Below are 19,458 nucleotides of genomic sequence, written 5' to 3'. Positions count from 1 at the left end.
ACTATGCCTAACTCAAAAGCAGTATGAGATCGACTCGTACGTGTTTATTTGCGAAACTATTATGAATGAAATATGACCTGTGTGGTATAGAACAATGCGCACACTCAAGTAAACATGCAAAAAATACGTATAAGGGCTCTCGATCTACATGCCGCCCGATGCGCTCTACGAGATAAACAACATACTACAACACTACATCCAACACTTATTGTGCGGGGCAACTCTAATGACCACTTTCATATAACCGACGAATGGTTCAACGAATGCAGTTCGAATGGACACGATACATTGCTACGCCGTTCATTGCGGTCACGCTATGATGCTGCACAATATATGTATCTCGTGTTACAAGCCTGGCAATCGCACGATGTGCATGGGCAGAAATACAGTCTTCTTTCTTTGAAGACCAGTCCTCTGCAGGTATGCTCAAACGACCACCAAGTCTCACGTTGTTGCTCAATGGCTCCCATTCTTGCACTTGTAGTAAAAGCAGCAAGCGGGTCGACGTGAATGTCAGCTGAACGGTTGAACTGCGAAGTTCTCGAGCAGATAATCACAATTTCACGCCGAAAATGTGGTTGAGGTGAGTTCGCAGTTGTTATTTCCATCGTTCAATAGTTATCGAGATTACCTCGGACGAAACGCTCATCGTAGCTGGCGGTCACAACTGGATTTCCTCGCAAACGGGAGAAGACGCCAGGGAAGTCGGAGAAAGCCTCAGCTTTCATCCAATCAGAAGCACGATGGAGCAGGTTTTTCCCATCTACGTCGCAATAATGGCTGCACCCATGGCTTGTTTTCGTTTCTTTGATTAATTAATTTTCCTAATAGGAAGACAAAATTGAGAAACGAAGGTGCGTTTCGGGGGCAGTTGGATGTGCTCGTTCTGAATATCACAACCGTTTTAACACACCGGGAAATCGGCGTAGCTGACCTTTAAGAAAGTTGCAACGACAACTTTATGTTAAGGACGATGAATGTGGTCTACCATCGCCAGATGCGGTTATCTACCTCATTGTCCGCGGTAGTTGAATGAGAATGTGATGATACGCCTCACAGCCAGGACCCACATGACCAAGATTCGCGGACACAAAGGTAAAGCGCGCCTCGCCTGCATTCCCCCCATACACGCAATGCATGAGAAACGTACGTATTTCATTTTGGCGGAAAACGTCGAAGCTTTTTACTGGTGCCACACTTTATCCTGTGAGATCCATAGGAAGTTTGCTGAAAAAGAATTATCCGTATACCTGTAAAGGCGCCTTTGTTACACTCTGAGAAAAAAGGGAGTCAAGCTGGAGTTAAGCAGGAGTAAAAGTTTATTTTACTCCCACCGGGTCAAGATAACTCCATTGAAAAGTCCCACGCTCGCGGTTACTCCGTCTTGCTGTTATCGTAACTCCTTCGACCCTTTCTGTACTCCGTCATGAGAGTATAATAAACGAGCAGGATCGGCGGCCAATTTCGCCTGGAAGCGTGCTTCCCCTGCAATGCTCCTTAACAACGCGTTTTCGCGAAAAGCGGTTAGAATTTTTGCAAGTGCGCAAGCAGATTCGGTTACCTCGACGTGTAACTTACTTAATAAAATACGGAGCACACACCTACCTCTAATCTCTGTTGTTCCCCTGGCGAATAAAAAATTATACATGGTAGCCTATGAGAAAGAAACCGAAACTGTGCTCTGTCGTGATTTTCAGTGCAGTGCCTTTTAGCAAGGTGCGCAACCTGTTTCACGATTACTGTGTCGCTGTCTTGCATATGACATAAAGGTTTCGATATTACGCCGACGAGATTTTGTCCCCGTTCCCAGAATTCGGGTTGCCGCCAATCCTGAGAATGGACGAGAATGGCGCGAACCAGGTTTGACTTACTGCAAGTACCTCTGCTCTGGCTGTTCAATGTGAAGCTTATTACTTTCCCTGGGACAGGGTTCAAATTGAAAAAATTCAAATGGGAAGTGTGCAAAGGAGAGTAGACGAAAAGAAAATTCCTTGGCTCAACATAATAGCAGCATTTCGTGTTTGTCTCGTACTTCAAACAATTTTCCCAAAATGTGACCTCTTGTCTGTTCTGTGCATCTGTAGCATGCATGAACCAAGTGGAAGGAAAGTAGGTCATTTGATATGTATACCATACGAGTGAGTTTGAGACCTGTATCTGCTGTCTTGTGATATTTTCCTCACGGTGAGGCTACTAAATAAACCCAAGCAGCACAAAGGACTGGGATTCGGCTGGGAACGTAACGGGGATGATGGGTTCGAGGTGGCCGATATCGCCGTCACGAGCCCGACTGCTTCCCGACTATGTGAGGGGGAAGAATTGAGGGAGAGGGAAACTACATAAAATTATTTCCCGATAGATCCCCGTTCGTGTCCCGGTCAGAATTCTTTCCCGATAGATTCCCGTTTGCGTCCCGGCCAGGATTCTTTCCCGATGGATCCCCGTTAACGTCCCGATCTGCTGTGGTGTACTGGCTAAGTATTTCTTCCCGCTCGTCTCCCGATGTTTATGCAGATTCGGTAACACGTGATCGGATGGTACAGCTCGAGACAAAGTTTCTGAAACACGGGTTTTCTGTATTGGACTTTTCCCAGCCACCTTTGGGAAATGCTTGTTGAGCAGAATCCTTGGGGATTCTGTTCAACAAGTGTTCCCCTTAGGCCGCAGGGGAGGCGTAGAGAAGTGAAATACAAAACACCCGTGTTTCAGAAACTTTTGTCCCAAGCTGTACGAGACAGTGAAGCATCCCTTCAGGAAGGAATTTGGCTGTCTGGTATGAGGTAACTCTTTCAAACATTGGGCTGCAGTTCACTTCATGTGTTGTGTTGTGTTGTGTTGTATGACGGAAAACATGCACACGCAGCACCCTGAACAGAAGTATTAATGGAGCCTCACTGCAAAGCACGCAAGTACAAGATACTCGGGAAGAGTCGGCCACGCCCGAACGAAACGACCGAATCTCCCGAATCGAAAAACTCACGTGAAACGAAACGAAGAGAGCTTTAGCAAGTCGAACTGATCGGACGAAAACCGCTGCACCGAAACCCGCAAAGACTACGCTGGAGCTCCCTGCATTTGGGCTACCGCGACTGCCATCGCCATCATCTTTGTTTTGGTTGTCATTGCTGGGTGCAAATGGCCGGCGTGTGTGTTCTTAATGTTTCTGAGCAACAAGTTTTGCAAAGTTTGGTTCGGAGGGAGTATGGAACGCCGTTTTGTGGTCAACGTGGCCAGAGTGCCTCAAAAGTACTCCTGCCGCATTCTGGTCACTGTTATAAATGTGAATCCCTGCCACCATCAGCAGCTTTTAAGTAGATTCATGGCACATGAGGAACCTGCGATGTACACCATCGCACACAGTCAAGAAAAATGTAGCATTTAACCTTGCTTTCCTTCATTATAACAAACAAAAAAAAAGAAAGAAAGAAAGAACACTAGAGAAAGGGTCGGCAAAACAGTGAGTGTTTTGTTGTTTTTGATTCTATTGATCTCTCACTGTCAGGTTGCACTGCCGATCTGTTCACAATCATAACTAACTAATACCTTAGCTTTGGCCAATCTCATGTTGCAATTTTGCTTCAAACACAACATTCAGGGATTCTTATGAAAACAGCAGCATTTCTGAAAGATCCTGGAACGGCCACAATCTCAAGAGGTAGTACGATTCTACCCGTCGTCATATTTCGTCCGCCAAGCCATTGCGCGGAGATGTTGGCTCCATGCCCATTTCAACACAGGCTCACCCGCGCTCGCTCGCGCGTCGTCGCTTGTCTTCCATGCCACCAGCCAGCGCTGCGCGCTGCCTGTCGCGCATGCGCTGTTCTTGTTGGCTTCGCTTTGGCTGCTGTAACGGTCGTTTCTCGTCGCCGCGTGTAGTTCGCGTAATTGCGAGCGTTCCAGCAAGTCTAAAGCGTTTTAGAGGCTTTGTATTGTTGTTCTCACCTGGTGCTGTCGTTCTTGCAACCCGTCTGATATTGCAACTGTCTGTAAGTGGAAGCGTTTCTTCTAACCGCGAGCAAACCAGTCGGTCTCGTTTGACATGTCAAAGAGTGAAGACGCTACCTTGCATGTGAAGCCAAATCGTTCTTCGCCTTCAGGATTATTGCCGTTTCAGGTGTGTAATTAATATAACTCTGAAGTAATATGTTCGACTGCGCCATGCATTCTCATTGTTCGTTTTACTCTATTTGCAGGGATCTGCGCAACGACAGGGAGATAGAACGCCAAGTGAAGTCGACTGTGTACTTTGTGCAGACGGTATGTCATATGTCTCTACACTGCTCTACATATAGGTGTCCTGCCATCGTATTTTCTGGAACGATATTTCTTGCAGGTTCAGCGTGTATGACGCAGCGGCCTTCAGCAAGAGAAACTCAAGCACCGTGTTCAAATGCAGTGGGGACTCTTGCTGGCCATGACAACGCTTAGAAGTGCTTTTTCGGAAGAAGGACAAGTTGGACCGGAAATGAGGACCTAGGTGTGCTCTTTTGCGCTGTTGTTCACCGTTCGATCATTACCAGTTTTTGTGCCCCCGTGAGTTCAACGCTTAGGTATGTTGATGATAAATGGATATGCGTTAAAAGGTACGTACTCCGGAGTGGTGAATTGTTCTGGTGAAGTGATTCGTTGCTGCTATCTCCTGTTTCGTGAGGGTTCTTGTCGGTACTCATATACCGCAGGCATGAGGGGCTTTCTTTGCAGAACATTTCAGTAAACCAAGACTGCAGCATTTTCAAGATTGCCATAACCAGCATCAATGCAGCTCTCATGTCAACATCAGCATCAAGACAGCTCTGATGTGAGCATCAGCCAGCGCAGCTCTGATGTTAACATCATCAGAGCAGCTGTGATGTTAACATCAGACCTGATGTCGCTTTTTTTTTCAATAGGGATGCTTCTCCTTGACCATGTTTTTTTTTTGCTTATTGACGTTTTTGTGAAGGAACGCTGAATATGCGCACACCATTGACTGTCAGCTCTAGTCCCGGTCAGCTGTCATTTTTTACAGTTTTCGTTGTAGTAATTGCTAGTCATTTGCACCAAAGGCGCTGGATGTGAACTATTTTCTCTTTCCTGGACTTGCATTTCTCCCAGTCGTTGGCTTTGTCATTTTTTCATAATTTAAATTTTCTCTTGGTAACTCTTGAGTTTCGTAATCCCTACGCTGTGCATTTTACCATTTTTGATAAAGCTCATTCCACGTACCGTGCACATACTATTTTGTGCTGAAGTGCAGCAATTGTTTCGTTACGTCTAATGTTACATGCCATTCATTTTTGTGTCTGGGCAGTACTGAAGCGTGAGCAGATAGGCAGACTGCCTATTACTGCATAACTTCGTTTTCTTTGAGGCACCACCACTTGGACAGGCAGACCGCCTCTTGCTGTATACTTTTTCTTTCTTTTGAGACACTGTTGACGTGCGAGTGGTTACGCAGGCAGGCTGCATATTACTGTATACCATTTCCCACCATGCAGCAATTTTACCGTTACGTCTAATATTAATGCTACAAGCCGTTCATTTCTTCCAGGGCCATTGCCGAAGTGCAAGTGGTTAGGCAGACTGCCTACTACTGCATACCTTTTTTGTTTCCTTTCAGAGACCACCTCTTACTGTGTACGTTCCCCCCCCCCCCTTTTGAGACACCATTGAAGGGCCAGTGGTTACGCAGGCAGGCTGGATATTACGGTAGACCATTTCCACCCTTTTCTTTTCAGGCTACATTGGCAATGACAGTAGTTATGCGGACATGCTGCATATTTCTGTATACCCCTCTTTTTTTGTTTTTCATTTCAGACACAATTGGCATGCATTGGATGATGCAGGCAGACTGCTTAGTGTACACCACTCGTCGTTTAGTCTATTGAGGTGCTCCAAGTGTTGTGTCAGTCTATTTCCTCTCCGAAAATAAAATGTTGGGCTCTACACACACTGTTTACACTCAAAATTATTGTAATTATTAAAAATAAGCATATTAATGCCAAAATATGCATGGGGGGGGTAAATATGCATGGGGGGAGCCCCTGCCAGCATTATCGGGGATCCGCTGGGGACCTGCTGGGACCGAATACTTGCTGCCGATGTCGGTCCTTAATCATCCCGGTGTTGCAAACTGGAGGAAGGACCGGTATCGGCTGGTGGCATGCCCCCGACTTTGTAGGATTCTTTCCCGATGCTGGACCGGCTTCGCCCCGGTCCTTTGTGCTGCTTGGGAACGTTCTTTCAAAATTAAAGACTGCGGTGGTGCTTTTGAGTGCACTGTAGGGTCATACTGTGCGTCCTGGAAGAATTTGAGGAAGCTAGTCGTCATTAGAGGTTTATTTTCACCCTGTAATAGACGATATGCATAAATCCCAGATGCCAGTGCAATGCGGTACATCTTGTGAGCCTGTTCGTTCCTTTGGCACCATCCTTCTCTCCCTCATTCCGAACCTGATGCCATCAGGAAGGAGAAGGAAGCGCCAGGGAATGAACAGGCTCCCAAGACACTGCATCGCACTGGCGCCTGGGATTTATGCATATCGTCTATTGGGGGTTAGTTGGACTCCACTATCGGGGTTAACATAACTCCATCATCAGAGCTTACTATACTCCCTCACTGGCATTTCATATACTCCCCCACAAGTGTTTGATAAGCTCCCTCACAGGCTTTTAGTATGCTCTTCCATGGGAGTTAGCCTAACTCCATTGAAGGTGTTTAGTGTACTCCATCACATGGTTTAACCTGAGTCCATCAGAGGTGTTTAATATACTCTGTGACAAGGGTTAACCCAACACCATTGGAGGGGTCCATCATACTCCAGCATATGGATTAACCCAACTCTGTCAGAGGTGTTCAGTATACTCTGTCACAGGTTGAACCCTACACCATGGGGGGTGTTTATTATACTCTGTGACAGGGTTTAGCTCAACTCCCTCAGAGGTGCTTAATATACTCCGCAACAGGGGGTTAACGGAACTCCGCTGTGGGTTTTTAACCTTACTCCCTCTTGTCCTGGAGTTAAGGTAACTCCTCAGAAGCCTAAAATTTTGCACCTGGGAGTTACAGCTTTTTGCCCCGACAAAGGAGTGTTTTTGACTCCCTTTTTTCTCAGAGTGTACCACGGCGTTTGAAACCTTACACATTGTGCTAAGTGGGGCAGAAGTAGAATTCGCGCTCCAGAGTGATTTGACAGTCAAAAGCTATCCGCTTTTGGTAATTTGCCGCTGCAGTTTCACAATGAGGGGGACCATGTTTGGAACCGAACGTGAATGTCTTGGTTATCTAGTGAGCAAATTTTGTTTCCGACCGCATGAAAGTGCGTCTAAAATGTGAGACATCACATTTAAAGAGGGCTTAGCCTAACGGCTCTGTCACATGTAGGAAAGCGAACTGTACGTTTGAGCACGTGTAAATGAGAGGGGGGAATGAAACTCGAAAGGGGGGTGTAGTTTATCTAAGGAAATAAAAAATAAAGAAAGAGAGGGCGGTCTGCCTGCCGAGACGGGCGGCAAGTTGCCAGAGAGAGAGAGAAAAAAAAAAGGCAAGAAAAAAGAAAAAAAAGGGACACAGCAACTAGACACATGACACATGGCGATGATACGTTGAGTGCAAAGTTCGGTGGCTGTGCCATCTGGTGGTCACATTCGGCTCACACCATACAGTTCACCATAATCACTTTCAGTTGGTCACAGGTTCGCTGTTCATAGTTGTCATAGGTAGTTGGTAACTCAGTTCCCAGCGAAGGGGTGGTAAATTATCAGAGTTCAGCGCGCATTCTCCTCTGATAACGAGTACCGGAAGATGAGTTTTATAAAAACACATACAAAATAAGGGCATAAATAAAATAGCAGAAGAGAGTGAAGAACATTTATGATGAACATCTCTGCTTTAAAAAAGGAAAAGACAGCGTAGCAGATACTGCGTTCCCCAAAGGTACCCGCTCCGGGAAATCGAACGCTCTCTTCTTCTTCATATCCATTATTTTGAGTCTTTATGGCATTGTGCTTATGGCGGTAAAAGATGTACAAAAATGCTTATGGCTGTAGTGTATCCTGAATGCCAAGTTATCTGTACGGCGATGATTCCCCTTTAATATTTGCCTTATCTGTGACGGTTATGTTTTTTTGCATGTATATAACGTATGCATATTTTTATGTTCCACGCTTTTTCTTAATTTTTCCGCGTAGCACCACGGGAAAATTTGGTTCCCACCAGTATAAAATTTGATGGGTACCTTCAGTGATGGCCACTAACTACTTCTACAGTAGTTTAACTATAACTACTAACTACTTTGGGATTGAGTAGTTTAACTAGTAGTTCAACTACTTTTCAGGGGAGTAGTTAAAACTACTTTTTTAACTACTGCAATGTAGTTTAACTACATCTATAACCACTTAACGTTGTCCACCATCACCAATCCCTTGTAGTGTTCTTGGGCACCTAAATATGAATCACAAGCGATAATAAACTTTTGCTCAAGTCATTGCTACGATCGTCAAATACAAAGCTTGCGGCGGGATTCTGTCTATGCCTACGCGATAAACTAATTTGCAGAATTATTCCACAGCATATGAGACTTCAGTCGACAAGCATTAAAAGTAGAGGTGTGCCAATAATCGAAATTTTGAATACGAATCGAATATTTGCGATATTCGATTCGTATTCGTATTTGAAAATTTAATATTCGAAGTTTTCGAATATTCGATTTCTTTTCGCATATCACAGCAGCTTATTCCGAAGCTGTTGCGGGCTGCGCACTGGACTTTGTACGTTGCGGCGACGAACATGCATAGTAGAACAGCTGCAAAGCTACGCGCGGAGCTTCCGAGGTACGCTCTTTCGCGAATGCGTCGCTATACGTTCGGTAACTGAAACCGAAACTAGTACGCAGTTGTGTGCGGCGGCCATTTTAGAGTCCGCCTCAGCGAAAATCGAGACCGCGGTACGTTTGATACATCGTCAGCACTGTCGTTGCTTTAGTGGATTGCTAGCGAACTCTGAACATTCGTATGAGGCCTACAGTTCGGTGAAATTACGGTTAAATATCAAAATTTTGTTGACGGTGAGCTGAACACCGCTGTTCAGCGTCCCATTGGATGCACAGCCAAAACCTTCGTCTCGAATGCGTCTTTTTCGGTTTCGATTTGTGGTTATCAGCGATATATGATAGAATCATGGTCGCGTTCGATGACGGCGATAATCGAGGAGTGCGACGTGTTGATATTTCGACATAGTTTCTCCAACTCCGGCGCTCTGCGACCGTATGAAAGCGCCAACTAGGATCACCGTAATGCTGCAGTCATTTGAAACTGCGCGAACTGTTGTTACAGATGATAGCAAGACGCATATATAGCCTAAAGCCCGACCTTCATAGATCGATTTTGCTCGCGACTCACGCGCGTCGCCGCCGGCGCGACAAAGTTTGAGGCCCGAGCGCAGATTTCCGCTGTGAAATGAAAGGAGCGCTGGACACGAACTTCGCGGAAACAATCACGCATGATAGAGTCATACAACATCGTCGAGGATCGCAGTTTTGCCACGCTATAATGCATGAGGCCGTTCCAAACTATGCATTACCGTCAGTAACGATAGTGAGCAGTGAAAATGAGAGCAGTGAAACCGTGCAGTTTCTCGCCTTCACGACAAGTGCGGAAAGCATTGTCAATGCGAGAAGAGACCATTTGCCACCATCATTTTCCTTCTGAGGTGCTCATCACTAAATCATCCCACACTCTGTACATGCCATTGCTCTTTACTTCCATTCTGTCTGTTTCACCAGCACTTTACAATGCCAACACAGGTGTTCACTGTCCATGAAAGATTTTTGAAATGAAAGTTTTTGCTTGCGGTTTTCAGCTTGCCCCATGAGAACAGCACACTGTTTCATTGTAAAAATAATTTTGCTGCACATGTGCATATAAGCATGTATGCTCTATGCTAAGCCAATACATTAATACATATTTCTCATTAGCACTTGGGACATTTTCCTATCATCAGCAGAACACAACTGTGCTTTTTTCCGGGGCTTAATTAACTTAATTAACTCTTAGAAGCCGTTATCCTGTGACGTGATATTCGATATTCGAAGGACAATTTTGTCGATATTCGTATTCGATTTGTATTCAAAAATTGCTATATTCGCACACCTCTAATTAAAAGCGAAGATTTAGTATACATGCCCCACATAGTTGCTCTGCACCTCCGTTCTCAACAAACGAGTAGCTCAAGGCAAAAGTCGGAAGCACAATCGTGCCGTAAAGCTTGCGGCAAAATCGGAAGTAGTTGACGCCTTCAGTAACTTAACTACTGTAGTTAAGTACTTAAAATAGTAGTGTAACTAGTAGTTGCCACTACATTTCTGCAAGTAGTTGGTAACTACTTTTTAACTACAATCAGGTAGTTTAACTAGTAGTTTAACTACATGTAGTTAACTACTGGCCATCACTGGGTACCTTAAGGGCTGCGAGCTCGTATATTTTGTTTGCCGGCGTTATGTGCCTCTATTTAGAAGAAGCGAACGGAAGGAGATTTTTCTTTTTCTTTTCGTGGTGCGTACACTTGTCTCGGCAACAGCATGCTTAAATTGTGCATGGCCGAACCGTTTCGCCTGCACGGGTCCGGCAGCGTCATTCAAGAAACTAATCTCATCTAAATGTCATCTAAGTAAGACCCATGCATGTTCAACTCACTTAGGTACATTGAATATAACTGCTGGGACCTGTCCCATATAATTGTAGTATGTCAACGTTTAGTTGATTTCAAGCCGATCATAACAACGTACCTATGCCCAGTACAGTGCCAGAAGCGCGTTTTGATACGTACTTCCTTTAAGCACATGCTCGCAGATATGTATTGTTCTGTGCAAATACCCGCTTATTTTAACGGCATGTTTTGCACGCAAAATAGGGCACCCCATGCGATTCTTTTGGTTTTGCCATGCATTTTTTTTTTTTTTTTTAGGGTCCACCTTACACGTTTGTCACGATGTTTGCATATAACATTGTTCTACCTTTCTGACGGGGTAACTGAGTTTCAAGTTGAAATTCTTTAAATATCTATACCTTCTAACGCCATTTTTCAGCGATGTCTTCATTTGTGTGGTCTGCCCGGCTACTATTGCACAACAGCGTAGGAAACGTATATTCGCGATTTAAACCAAGTCTGTATTATAACTCAAGTAACTGACTCATAAATAGTATCTAACTGCACAGTAGCTAACTGCAAATAAATCACATTTAAATACAATAGGAAAGTCAGAAATTGAAACGAAAGCTTTAACCGAAATGATAATTTGTGTTTCCCGGCTACGTAACATATTTTAGTAATTCTGTGAAATAATGTCAGCTAGCATGTGGTGCGTTCACAAGTCTTGTATCCGCGTAAAATGCAAGGCTAAGTTGACATTCGGTCAAGCCATTCTAGCGGACGGTTCACGGTGATAGCGGGAAAGCGAGGAGGATGACAAGGAGGGCAATTGACACAGTAGAGTGGAGAACAATGAGAAAGGACAAACTTTAAATACAAGGAAGGCAGAAAAAGGGCGCAAAGGCCGAACTAGTGTCGGCCCAGATCACTACCACTACCAAGTGAGCCGAAGGCGCTCCAGGCGCGCTTTTTTTTAAACTAGGGGGAGGGAGAAAAGGATAGGAGGTACATAATCACGGATAAGAGAATCCAGGACCCCCGTCTCCCACTACAACTCCAACATTCACAGTTTCGCTCTAGTCCCCGCAGTTCCCCGAGGATCACCGATTAATTTCGACTAACGAAATAATTATTTAAGGAGCAAGCAAAAATAGACTGAGCATCTCGGGGCCCTCACTTACATTACTGTCTAGGTCTCGTTCAAGTGCGGTGCACCATTTTATTAAAAAAATCGACTCGTTTTAAATGGCACACCCTGCGATAATAGAGAAAACAGAAAGTGTCGGAGGTACGATGACATTGGAAATGCCTTTTGTACCAGCGATACTAGTCTAAAAACAAGTCTAGCATTTGAAAGGTCAGGGGGCATACCTAGCTCCGGAGGTACCGTTCGAGGTACGTCCGGAGCTACCGGTCGTTCCGGAGGAACGACATTCAGGAAGCCCATATCGACTTGTGTGCGACACCACCCTTCATTTCCTAAAGAGTGGCCTCATATTTTAAATAATCGTAAATCAACCATCCCGAAACAGACATCGGAGTCGCCATTTTCATGACGGCAGTGGTTTAGGCGAGGACTTAAGTAGTATCGGTGGTCTTCAAGATATCCCTTCCTCTACGGAGCATGCGAGAGTGCAGATAAGCGATGGTGGCAGGGAGCGTCTGCTCCATCGAATTAGGCTTCTTGATTGCAGTGTTTTTTTTTGGGGGGGGGGGGATGGTCTGCCAATCCCAAAACATGTTTTTGATACCACCTGTGCAGTTAAGATTCGTGCAACCATGCTGTCGCGTTGCCGGCCTGCGGCTGACTGGCAAGGAGCACCATGAACGTCACGTATAGTCAAGTGAGCTGTGCTACGCCTACATACGAAATGTATTTTTGTTGGAACTGGTATCTTTGATAAAGTAAGTCAATCACTTGCTCAATTGCGAGACTTTACTCTCTTACCATTACCGCTGCATCACTTGCTGCATGCGAAGTCACGAACTGCGCACATATCTTTCTCTCGAATGCCCGGCGTTTGACGTTCCAGGAGCAGTAATTACGCTTCTTTAAGGGCATTATAATCGTGTGAACGAGTTGTATTTGGCAACGCGGTGGTATCGCATACACACTGTACGTACGTACGTAAGAATTATGCGTGAATGACAACTCTAGCGGCAGAAACCCGATGAACGTATTTGCCGAAATTATACATTGTCGAGAGTGCAAGCACCAGATACAAGAACAAGCAAGATACTTGCATGAGGGCATACGTGGATTTTGAGAGCTCAAGAGCAGGACAAAGAGGAAGAAAATAAAGGCGTAATACATTGCACAGTACAAGTACACAGTGAAAGTGTGATTATCAGTGATATCTTTGTATCACACTTCCAGTGGTTCACAAGACCAATGCAATGATGCCACAACACATTTATCAACCACTAAAGAAAAAGATCATACGCTGATGAGTTGCTTGCATACATCACCTGGCTACGTCATTACTTGGTTTGAGCAGCAAAGTTACTTCTGGTATCAATGCACATTTCCACACATTCCACAGATACTGTAGTTTTACAGGTAACATTCAAAAGACCATAATTTTATTGCATACTCAGAGATCATAGAACTGCCTGACTGACCTGCATAATGCTCACCACGGGTAAGCAAGTACACTGCAAGATGGAGAAATCCCCGGTGCAGTTGATGTGGGTCAGTCTTATGTTCAAAATGGGGTCATTCCCCACTGATCAGTGAGAGGGGTTGCAAAACTATCATCCCACATAAACGCAAAGAAGCTTCTTTGTACCAAAGTGTGTTTTGCAACCAGGACAGAAATACAAGTGTATAAAATGGGCACCGTGAATACCGAAACTCCTGCAGCTCTGATGTCGCAGCCCTGACGGCTGCCAATGGGATTGGCTCGTAGCTCTGAGGTCTGTGACATCTGAGCTTGAGTCGGGCATCTGTTTGAGGGCTCTTACCTCGCGAAGCATGACACGTAAAAACAATTTTTTATCAGTATTATGGAGTGGAATACATGCATCCATGATGTAACGAACCACATCTATGAAAGCGTCCCAACCCCTCTAATCCTTCCCTGACGTCCCAGATGAAAAATTTTCCAACTGGGACCAGTTCAAACTGTGTTATTGAACTGGGACCAGTTCAAACTGGGACCAGTTCAAAACCAGTTTGCAGCTGGTCCCAGCTTGAACTGGTCCCAGTTCAATAACACAGTTTGAGCTGGTCCCAGTTTGAACTGGGACCAGTTGAAAACCAGTTTGCAGCTGGTCCCAGCTTGAACTGGTCCCAGTTCAATAACACAGCTTGAGCTGGTCCCAGTTTGAACCGGGACCAGTTCAAAACCAGTTGGCAGCTGGTCCCAGCTTGAACTGGTCCCAGTTCAAAATACCAGCTTGAACTGGTCCCAGTTCAAAATACCAGCTTGCAACTGGTCGCAGCCGAAGTAGCAACGTTTCTCCTCCAAGCGGAACTGATTTGGATCTCCATGATGAAACCCACAGATGCATGATACTGAAATAAACATGAATTATTTTATTGTGCACTTCTGAAACAGACATTTTGTATTTCACGATGCAGTTTCTCACTGACTTTACAGAAACGGTTGAGGAAAACAGGAAGCATTCCGGGCAGCCGTGGAAGTCATGTCATCAGTTGGTTTTCTACGTATAGAGCTGCAGAAGAGCTATCATTACTAACTCATTTAGTTCACTATACACACATATGTCGCAGACACTCACCTTTCCCGTGTATCCCCCGTTACAGAGCTGCAGAAGAGCTATCATTACTAACTCATTTAGTTCACTATACACACATATGCCGCAGACACTCACCTTTCCTGTGTATCCCCCGTTACAGAAGGCGCTTGTGGAGTCCGACATATTGCTTCGCGGTCGTCCTGTGAAGCACAATATTATCACCAAAACATGAATTGAAAGGCACAACTACTCAGACAGACTCACATGCTTTTCCGATCCACGCCACGAGTACTCTGGTGAGCTATGCGGATTCTAGAGCAACCCGTGTTTTCAGTGTGAAGGATCTGAAACACGAGAATGGCATGCATTAAAGGCGGGAACGCGCAGACTAACGGCACATGATGAATAAAAGAACGAGAAACCAAGAGACACTTTTCACAGCGTGTGGTGTGCAAAAAGTTGCTTTGTTAACGTTAACATCGCATTTACATAAACCGGGCGTTGGTCGTGAAAGAAACGCGTCAATATGTTCTCGTGCAACACACTGGGGAGACAAACTTTACGTGCAGCAGGACGGTACCATTATTTATATTTCTGCTTTATTCGCAGGAATCAAAAAATACTTGAGCATAGTACTCACGATGAAGCAGTCTTCGCAGCTGCAACAGAGCCGCAATCGCATGACACCTGTCTGGTCGTACCGAAGCCGATTACGCTCACTGTAATTTATATTGTCGCATGTCACGCTAATAACATTAAGAGCAAAAATGTCACTTGGGGCATGCTGAGACGAACGCGAAAAGTCAAAACACGGCAGACAAGCGCGAACGCTGCATCTTGAAGCAGCAAGCGACCGTTACATCTTGTTGAAACGCGTCATTCATCAGGGGAGCAGGAACGCGCAAAATATGCAAACATAATAATTCCAAATTAGCTTTTGTTAACATTAGCGCACCTTCAAAAAAAATAGAAATATGATTTTTTTACTATAAAGTTGCTTTCCGATCGTCCCCCCAACCTTTCTTTCGTAATCTTCATATATGTTATTACAAACCTATCCCGAACAACAAACAAACCCCCAAACCGAAACTTCTCCCAAACATGTCAGCTGGTCGAGCTTGAACTGACACCACTTCACTTTCCAGTTGCCACCTGCCCAGCTTGAACTGGTACCAGGACATGTCCAGTTGCCTCCAGCCCAGTTTGAACTGGCGCACCACTTCACTTTCCAGCTGCCACCCCCACCTTCAACTGGTACCAGGTCATGTCCAGTTGCCTCCAGCCCAGTTTGAACTGGTACCAGTTCATGTCCAGTTGCCACCAGCCCAGCTTGAACTGGTACCACTTCACTTTCCAGTTGCCACCAGCCCAGCTTGAACTGGTACCACTTTAGTTTCCAGTTGCCGCCAGTTTGATCCCACTTGGTTCCAGCTCATGACCAGTTGGAGGCAACTGGGAACGAACTGGTACCAGTTGACTTCCCAGTTCATTTTTTCGCCTGGGGTAGTTCAAATGACTAAAAAACTTGGAGTACCCTTAACCATGTGCACAGAAAAGTTATTTTTTCCCCATCCCTACGATTCTACAGAAGCCACCGATTAATGGCGAATGAGACACCGAAAACTAAAAATCCGAGGTATTAGACTGTCTGTACACATTCAGTGGGGCCCTTCTGTTGTCACTTGCAGGTAATGCTTCGCAGAATCCTCAGTGTTTTAGTAACTCATTCACTATACCTCGTGCGCTGAGTTTGTGTAGCCTCTTCCTTCTGCTCAGAATGCAGATAACAGCAGTTTATTTCTTTGGTTCTAAACAGACAGAACCACGCAGAGAAAAAGAAAACGAAAAGAAGAAACACAGGCTTTGTGGACGGAGGAGAAGAAATGAAGCAGTGGGCGCCGAAAACGTTTGGAGACGTGCTGGGATAAGTGGCAAGATACTGTGACACTGCAGCGAAAATCAGCAACGCATACAACACTGTCCAAGCACGTGAGAACTGGCGTCCATGGAGTCACTAGCAATAGCGAAAGCGGAACAATGACTATTTGACGTACAATGACTGAACTGATCCCCAGAAATGACAAGAAAAACCAAGCAACCACTTAGGGCTGTCCACAGACACATCCGTAACATAAGTACGACGTTCGGAAGAATAATTAGGTAGGAATAACAGTAAATAATACTTTGGTTATGGAAACAGTAAAAATGAGTTGTTACCAAATTCAAACGCTTTCTGAATGCACCTCAACGCACCCTTGAATGATATATGAATTGTGCTTGGTATTACAGATGTAAACAAAACATAAAAAAAGCGAAGCCACAGAGAGTGAAAGATTCCACTTCTCACACAGTGACGCATTAAAAAGCACCTTGCTTCGTGACACTGTTGTTTTGCACTGGTAAACTTCCGCTCGGCAACTCCAGTAAATAAAAAATGTATTTTCCTAGCCTTGAGGGCTGCAAAGCTGTTGATGACTTCATCAAGAGCCGCGCTCTTTGTCTGTTCACTTTCAACAGAGAATATTGCAAAATCGGAAAGTCTGGACTCTCCCATTGTGGACCTCAAATAGTTCTTGATAAGTTTTAGCTTAGAAAAAGCTCCTCTCACATGAGAACACAGACACACAGATCGTGAGGAATGGCTCCAAGCCTAATGAAAGGGTTGCAAGTAAATCCACAAAGTCCCACTCGGATATGAATTTCAGGATGTTCAATGGTCCCTAATGTTTCCCTTCTTCGACGTCAATGCCTGCCGCTCGAAGGTGTCTTCTCAGCCTATAGGAATTTCAGCGACGAGCGAGCTTTCAGGTATCTCGTCATAGAAGACTCTGAGATTCTTTTTTTTTTTCGTGTTAACGCCGCTCTATTTTATTCTACAACAGCGCCACGAAGCAAGTGTGGCTATGAGCGGCATACAGACGTGGACAGGTGGAGAGAGGACAGCAGGAAGGAGTGGGGGACAGAGGGGTTAGTATGCGTCCTGGGCCGACTTCACGGGGAACTGTGCCGACATTCGTCTGGAAAGTCTTCACTCTGAGATTCGGTATGGTAGCTTCAAGCTCACCCTGAGTTGCACAAATAAGGTTTTTGGACTCAAGGAATTCAAACAGGTCGCTATTTCATGAATCGGTTTTGATCTTGTTTGGATCTCAGCGTGGAATCGGTCAATGCAGTCCACCATGGCCCTCTTATTTTCTTCCCGCAACGGAAGTGCAGCATCTCTGTGTTGCTCCCCCGTCATCCTCTTCTTTAACCTTACGTGTCCATCTGCTGGAATGCCGAGTTCATGTGATTTTATGGACTTCTGTTCAATGGCATTTTCTACGAGGCGACAGGGTTCTTCCTGGAGGAACAGCCTCAGCATCTCTAGCTTTTCCCACACCTTGTCCAGGGATACGCCATTTGTCTAAAGGTACAGTTGTGAAGCGTTGACCTCCTCAAGTATGGTACACCAGAAGTGCAAGTAGCAGGTAAGGTCACAGACAGCTACCAGAAGACACTGCGCTGAACCTCCTGTGTCCAAGTTCACATGGGGGTCATAAAGAGCTTCTATGACTATAACCCACTCCTCAAATATTCTGTTTTACAGCTTTCACTGCAGCATAATGCGCGCTCCAGCGTGTTGCTGACAGCCTTTCCAAGGACATTCCAGTGTGAGCGATCAGCACGTCCCATCAGTGAGTAGACGCAGAGAAGAAAGAATACACTGCTTCAATTGTCCCAAAAAATGTCGCACACGATGACTTCTGAGCGATGGAGTGTTGACCACAGAGATTAAAGGAGTGGTCAACGCACCCATTGAAGATTGCTTTTTCGTTCTTAGCCTTAATAATGGCCTGCACGCCGCCGTGGATACCAGCTACATTTGCTGCATTGCCCTGTCCTTGTGAACGGCACATCGTTATGTTTAGACCGTCACATTCTAGGCACCGCAGAATTTCCGAAGCGAGATCAGAAGCTTTTTTCCCTTTCAAAGGAAGAGTCCCAAAAACACTGGTTTGACCTCCACTTTGCGGTTCCCTTCTTTCCGGTATCTGATCACTTCTGACATCTGGTCACAATGAGATATGTCAGGTGTGCTATCAATAATGATTCCGTAGTACTGCAGCGACTTAATTTCCATCGCGAGCTTTTCTTTCACATGCCTTGCATAAGTGCCAATGAACTCGTTCCGGGTTGGTTCTCTGAGCACTGAGTCGTACTTCGAAAGCAGCTCAACCATCTCTAGGAAGCTTCCTTTGTTTAGCGATAGTTCATCTTCCCTGTGGCAACGGAATGCTAGATTCTGCTTTGAAAGACATAGCGTTGTGTCCAGCAAACGGTGCAAGATGTTCCTCCACTTTTTCTCAGTTTCCACAGATTTCATGCACGCCGCATCAATGGTTTTGTGCAGCATCAGTCTTATTTCTAGGGTTCTTCATTGTTCCAGGCAACGCAGGTGCTCTCATGATCTCTCATGATCTTCCACTTTCGTGTTGAGTTTCCACCACGTTTGAGACCCTGTGACAAACGTGGATGACGTGTTTGTAGCATGAACAGCAAACAGGCGGCAACAGAAACAGTATAGTTGCTCGCTGACAGGGCAGTAGACCATCCATGATCGCAAAATTCTGTGCCCATTCGGCATTATTTTGTAAAAGCAGTCTGGAGTGCCAACGAAGCTCTCCCTTTGTTTTTAGGCTTTGCCTTGATGCTGCACTCAAGGATCCGATCCGTCTTCGCTTTGGAAAGCTGTTTGGAAAGTCATTTTTCGTGATTTCAATACGGCAACTATCCGTGAGCAGTACCTGCCAGTAAGAGACATCACGTAAGGTTTCCGCACCTCGTTTCTGTGCATCCCAACCAGTACTGTCATCAGCGGAGTCATTTGGAGCCGCCTCCCCAGCTTCTTCTGTTATCTACAGTTCGTGGTCTTCTGCTACATATTGAATGTTTTGGTCAGAAGAATCATCTACAGGTGGAGAGACTCCGATTGATTCTTGCGAAGTCCCTCTGTGCGTGGAGTGTTTAGTTCTCTTCCCACATACAAGAGTATACAGCGAGCTTGTTCTTGAGTTGCCTTCAGTTTTGAACGTCGTGCCTTCCGCTGCTGAGCCCCACTCGGTCGCTTTGGCTTGTGCACTCCCGCA

The 19,458-nt window shown here is 45.3% G+C and overlaps 2 long non-coding RNA genes across 4 annotated transcripts; one reads left to right on the top strand and one right to left on the bottom strand.

Annotated features, from left to right (window-relative positions):
• The first annotated feature begins 1,334 nt into the window (after positions 1–1,334).
• Positions 1,335–5,927, top strand: LOC135378575 (uncharacterized). 3 transcript variants are annotated; one of them, XR_010418478.1, is made up of 4 exons: positions 1,335–4,114; positions 4,194–4,257; positions 4,334–5,688; positions 5,797–5,927. It is a non-coding gene; the product is annotated as an uncharacterized LOC135378575 (long non-coding RNA). The 3 variants fall into 3 exon arrangements; XR_010418479.1 differs by having other exon boundaries at positions 1,346–4,114; positions 4,334–4,798; positions 5,600–5,927; XR_010418477.1 differs by having other exon boundaries at positions 1,660–4,114; positions 4,334–5,927.
• An 8,218-nt stretch (positions 5,928–14,145) lies between these two features.
• On the bottom strand, positions 14,146–14,522 carry LOC135368670 (uncharacterized). Its single transcript, XR_010414845.1, has 2 exons — positions 14,465–14,522; positions 14,146–14,305 (listed from the first exon to the last, which is right to left on the bottom strand). It is a non-coding gene; the product is annotated as an uncharacterized LOC135368670 (long non-coding RNA).
• Positions 14,523–19,458: the final 4,936 nt, after the last annotated feature.

Source organism: Ornithodoros turicata, chromosome 1, assembly GCF_037126465.1.
Source record: "Ornithodoros turicata isolate Travis chromosome 1, ASM3712646v1, whole genome shotgun sequence".
Lineage (NCBI taxonomy): Eukaryota > Metazoa > Arthropoda > Arachnida > Ixodida > Argasidae > Ornithodoros > Ornithodoros turicata.
Note: the sequence above shows the minus strand (reverse complement) of the source record. Positions and strands in the feature narration are given on the sequence as shown.